This window comes from Platalea leucorodia, assembly GCF_965183815.1.
Source record: "Platalea leucorodia genome assembly, chromosome: 2".
NCBI lineage: Eukaryota > Metazoa > Chordata > Aves > Pelecaniformes > Threskiornithidae > Platalea > Platalea leucorodia.
The window spans coordinates 33,371,598-33,377,597 of record NC_138824.1 but is presented as its reverse complement, the minus strand read 5'-3'; the positions used below and the strand labels follow the sequence as shown (position 1 = coordinate 33,377,597).

The window sequence follows — 6,000 nt, the reverse complement described above, 5'->3', positions numbered from 1 at the left end:
AGATCCCTAGAACAGTTTGAAATTTGGAAAGCCTTTAATGAGAGACTGAATGAGCTCAAGTGAATTTTCTCTCATTTTCAAGCTTGCATTTCTACCCAGCCCCAGTCACAGCGAATGCTTCCCCTCTACTAACAGTGTCAGCATCTGCTGAGTGTGTTCCCATGATTGCTGGGACTGAGGTGACTCTTTAAGGCCAGGACAAGAGAAAGTGTTTATTTCAGATAACATGAGGCACTTACAGGTTCCTCCTCCACAGGTGAGGGAGGGAAGCGAGAAGTTCAGACCTCAGATGTGCTGGAGCTGGCATCCAGGGTCCTGCAGAACTATCCAGAGCTACCCGAGGAAGCAAGTAGAGAGCTGGAGGAGAGCCACCATGGGCAGAGCTCAAGAGGACCAGGACTAGCTGTTGCTAACAAGAAAGGAGGATGAAGACAAAGGGTTGACTCCAAGATTTAGATAAAAAGAAATAATTTGAGATATTGATTTAAGCTACTTCTTAAAAAATTAATTTAAAAAGTGTAGAACTACTGTAAACAAGTTACAAAATTTAAAAAAAGACGGTTGGAAGCAGTTAAAATTAATTGGGGCACAAAAATTTTGGTTTATGTCTGCAGGGTGAAAAAACAACTCTTTCTTGGATTGTGAGCTGAAAGTGTAAAATGCAGGCTGAGGCAAGAAATGAGTGGTAGCAAAAGATGAAAATAGCTATGGACAGATTAGGAGACCACTGCAGGACAGGTGAGGTTCACAGGCACCTAGTGAAGGTCATCTACTCCAATCTCCCTGCTCAGAGCAGGGTCACTTACAGAAGGTTGCTCAGGACTGTCCAGTTTGGTTTTGAGTATCTCCAAGGACGGGGACTCAGCAGCCTCTCTGGGCAACCTGCGCCAGTGCCTGATCATCCTCACAGTAAAAAAAAAAAAAAAAGGGAGTGTTGTGTCTTTAGACAGAATTTTCTATATTTTAGCTTGTGCCCATTGCCTCTTGTCCTGTTGTTGGGCACCAAGAAGAGCCTGGATCCATTTCCTTTACTCCCCCTCTTCTAATGTTTACCCACATGGATAAGATCCCTCTGAGCTTTATATTCTCTAGGCTGAACAATGCCAGCTCTCTCAGTCTGTCCTCATATCAAAGATGATCCAGTCCCTTCATCATCGTCTTGGTCCTTTGCTGGACTCACTCCAGCATGTCCATGTCTGTCTTGTACTGGGAAGCCCAGCACTGGACCCAGCAATCCAGATTTGTCTCACCAGTGCTGAGTAGAGGGGAATGATCACCTCCCTTGACCCACTGGCAATGCTCTTCCTCATGCAGCCCCATACCAAGATGGGAAAAGATGGGATAAGTAGGGGACATACAGAGGAGTCAGGAAAACACATCTGCCTCTCAGAAAGGAGAGAGAAATGATTGCAAAAGAAAAAAGTTGAAGCAGCAAATAGCAATAGTATTTTGTCCATTTGTTCTTCAATAAGATATACCAGAGAAAGAGTCTGCTGATGAAGGAGTCAAGAGTGCCAAAGAAGAATCCATGGATTACAGGCACCTGATTCATTTCAGCTGGTGAAGCAGAGGGATTTAACAAGAAAAGGGGCATGACTGACAGGAAAGGAGGAGGAATGCTTAACAGAGGGAGCAAAAAAGATTTCTGCCAGAGAGTCTGTACTCCAGGAGCAAGACTAGAGAAAACAAATATCTGGAAGTGTAAAGGAGTGAGTGCACAATGTGAGGGAGCCCTTAGGGAAGACTATGGTGGGGAGAAGAGTCATGGCATGAGCCACAGCAGGAACATCCAGCTCTTGGGCTAGATAAAGCCATATGCCCTCTCACTTCACATGAATTTCTGTTCTTTTTGCACAAAGCAGAAGAGCCATCACAGCCTGGGTGCTGAGAACTACCCTAAAGAGCCCGGTGGTTAAGATATTCTCCAAAACAGGAGACAGGGATTTGGATTTCTTGAAGCATAAGCATGAACTGAACATGGATGAGTACCGTAAAATGTAAGCTATGGATAAGCTCCCTTTCTAGTAGCTAATAATATTCTGCCTCAGTGTCTGGGCAGTGGGGCATATACCAAAAAGAAGATAAAATTATACGAAATCCTATCGCATCCAAGTCTTTCTGTAAATCTGGGATATTTTTAAGAATAAAAGCTGAACAAGTACTGCAAATTGAATGAAGCTATCCAAATATGCACATTGAAAAAAATAAGAGTCCGAAGAGCAGAAAACTCTTTAATTTACTAGGCAAGTGGCTAAGAAAATTCAATAACAGATACCTGAAACTTGGCAAGTTTGAACTAGGAGTCAGGCAGATATTTTTTAAAGCAGGGATAGTTAAACCATTGGAACAACTTTCAGGTACATAATGGAGAAGCAATCTTGTAAGTCCTTAAACGAACATTGCATTTCTTCATAGGAACATAGTTTCTGATTTAGGCAGACCATAAAATCTAAACATAGGAATCTTGCTGTCAAGTTATATCGGAATTCAGAATAGCTGATCATAATGGTTTAGTCACTTAGTTAAAATGAATTTGTCTCAGCAATGAAAAAGCAAGGGGGTTTCCTCTTGTAACTTCCAGCCCCATACCACTCCCTGTTGGAAGGTTTGTTTCTGAAACAGCAAGATCATCAGTGCAGATTATATTGAGACAACAACAATTTTCAAAACAAAAAAAAACAACCTCCATTTACTGTTATATAGTAATAAAATCTGGTTTTATGCCACTGCAGAATAGATAATTAATTCAGTCTGTGTAAGTTATAAATAGAGGAACCTATTTGTATTTGAAAACATTTATCAAAGGTTTACTCTAACAGGTAGAGAGCAAACACACCCAACTATCAGTTCCTAACTCTGGACAAACATGAAGCCATTTTCCCAGTCTATTGCCAGTTCATTTCATTATAATCCCTTTAAAGAGACATCATAACATCCCTTTGCTTTTAAGCTTAAAGTTTTGGCAGGATGCGTGTGTGGGGAGGTGGTAATTCTGAGATACTGAAAGATTTCCAACAGGATAAGAACAGCATTTTCCAGACATCCTGCTAACATCAATTCGTGGATGCATGTAACTTCTTATCATCTCCATTGCAGGCCATGGCTCTCAAATACACTTCCTGGGCCACTGTTCTTATATATAGATTTGTTTGTTCTGTTCAGAAAGATAGGAGAGGAAAAATTCAGATACTTCGCCATTAAAAAGGGCAGGAATAGTTAATGTCTGAAATAGTTTGTAGAGAGCATTTCAAATAAGAGATTGAAATGCTGGATAAGGGGAAGCACTTTGAAGATCGTGATCAAGTTTCATCTTTGAAGACAGCCAAGAGAAAGCAGACAAGCTTAATGGAAGAGGTTGCTCAAGGTGACTTGCCATCACTGTTCCTGAATGTGAAAGTAGCAGGTTAATAAAAAGTTCTTCTTTTTCTTTGGATGTAGAAACACAGCAACACTATCACACTGAATTTTAACTTGTCAGCGACCATGGTGACTTCCTCTCCCACTCAGCCTTTCCCAGCAGGGTCTAGGAGTATCGTAGGTCAAGTGCAGAGAGGCTGCAGGTTCACTACTTCAAAAAGACCACCTACAAGTCTTAGTCTGATTAGAGTACAATACAAGGATCTGATTAAAGCAAAGACATGTCCTTAAAATATGTGTGCATGCATGTGCATTTATCCTACTCTGCAGACATTTAGCCCCAGCCCTGATATCTACTAAGGGAGGCTAAGTGAGGGAGTTCTTGGAGGGAGGTGTAAATTTAATTTCTAAAGCAGCAGTCCAATAGCCCAGCCAAGTACCACTTGTGATGCAGTGCCATTGTGTAGGTATGCAAAAGTCTTCCCAAGGAATTTTCCCAGTGTCAGATACTTAAAAAAAAGGCTAAACCACAGAGCATTACCAAGATCTCCAGCATTTCCTATTAACATCAGCTAGCTAGTAGTATGAGAGATTTGAGTAATTCTTTGAGGCAAAGAGAGGCCAGGGCAACTGCAGAGAGTCCCAGAGGGGAAAGCAATCATAGCAACATCCATGGTTCAAAAGAAAACTTCAGGTGATCCATTATGAAGTTTCCATATTGCAAGGGTGATGGAAAAATATCATGGCATGCCTATACACTGAAAAAAACTGCTCAGGAAACCTTTAACTTTGCCTAAGATGCACTTGTAAAGGCCGCAGATGATACTTTTTCTTGTCTGCATGGTTTATCTAACAGGTACTGTGGACCCTTCTTTTCCATTAAAAATATCTTGGTCATGCATCTGACTTTCAGAAAGCATTAAAATGTTGTCGTCTGTAGAAACAGGGAGATATAAATTAAATTCCATTAGACTAGAGGGACAAAGAAAAGCAAGAAACTAAAGCTAACCTTGCAGTAGTTTTCCCCACTCGTGTAACAGAAGTTACCAAGGTAAAGCAGGCACAGTGAAAAACTGGTATATCACATCACAAAAGTTGTGGGAGAGATTGAATAAATTTCAGTGTTATTTCAAGTTTTATTTCTTTCATGCATCGTATTTTTCTAAGAACATATTTAAAAGATCCTGTCTACAATACAGACATCTGTTTCTTCTTGAGTGTCTGCTGTTGAATAGAATAGTAAAACAATTCCACAAAATCCCCACCAAAACAAAACAAAACAAACCCCAAACCAGCAACACTTCTCCTTCCCATCCTAAAAGAAAACTCTCTACCTGCTTCTTTAGTTCAAGTCTCTGACATGTTTTTCGCTGGGTATAGAGCAGCAAGTAAACACAGATATTACTGTAGCTTCTGCAGCCACTAATGTCTTTTTTTTCTGAGATCCCAAAGACCGGCATAATTACATTCTGCAAGAGGCAAAACAATTTATGAAAAAAAAAAAAAAAAAGACACATTCTCTTATTAAAAATTAAATAGGACTTTCATAATCAGCTGCTTCAAATATGTGGAATAATGACAGCTAGAAACCAGTCTCTGAAGATTGCTCATGAAGTGGGTGTGAAGCTGAAGTCAGGGTAAGAACAAAAAAATCACAATGATAAAAGAGCGCTTTCTTGGAGCTTTTATGAGGTCATTTGGCCTAGGCCAGATAAAAGTGAATATTTCTCCAATACCCTGTAACAAGAGGGAAAAAACAGAATTAAAAATTATCTTTTGCAGAAAAAAAAAAAAAAATCAAAGTCAACTTCTTTAGGATTAAGTCCACTGGAAAATAAGTCTCCCTTTTCTTCCAACAGGTTTTAGCTTTTAATTATGTAAAGCCTTCATGAAGGCATTTCTATCTTTTTGTAAATTTAATTCACAAGATGTCCTAATTATCTGCAGACATATTCATAACTCTCTGAACAATATATTAATGTAGCAAGCTGAAATGTGTTTTCAAAACAACAGCAAAACAAGGCTTAAAAAAGTACACACACCCATAATTCTTGTACAGTTCACACGTAAATATATTATTGGTATTGTAGATATTGTGAAAAACAAAGAATCCAAATGCATTGAACTCCTTCAGCTGCTCACAGTTTACAAAACCTAATAGTATTGTGGGGTGCAAAAGATGGCCATTTCTTCCCCTGTGGGGACCTGCCTTTATCTACTTGTTGTCATTTCTTTAGTGAATTTGAGTTAATTTTTAATAACAATTTTACTCCTCATAAAACTGAAAAGACTACTTATGGGAGGCGAACAATATTATTTATATACCGTCTTCAGAATACAACCCTGCTGCAAAAATACTGAAATAACTGGTGGAGCAGAAAAGGAGGAAGAAAGTCACAGAAGAATATCTGCATTTGTGGGAGAAGCGTTGACAGCTTTTTTAAGGAGCTTTTTTAAGTTTGATTTTTTTAAATTCCTCTTTAGAAAACCCTAGCTCTCAAAAAAAAAAAAAAAAAAAAAAAAAAAGAGTTATGTCAAAGCCATCTCCTAAGGCAAGAATAATGTGTGTCAGTACCCAAACTTGCTTAAAAAGTCTCCAAGCCTAGAAGTAAAGGCTCTGCACAAATCTTTATATTGGAACTG

At 39.2% G+C, this 6,000-nt stretch overlaps 1 protein-coding gene across 1 annotated transcript in view; it reads right to left on the bottom strand.

Moving 5' to 3' along the window:
- Window positions 1–4,632: 4,632 nt before the first annotated feature.
- EPSTI1 (epithelial stromal interaction 1) overlaps window positions 4,633–6,000 on the bottom strand; it is a 51,012-nt gene continuing 49,644 nt past the window's right edge. Inside the window, exon 12 of the mRNA XM_082337675.1 lies at window positions 4,633–5,094. The gene's annotated coding sequence lies outside the window, so the exon portion shown is untranslated. The remainder of the gene's footprint in view (window positions 5,095–6,000) is intronic.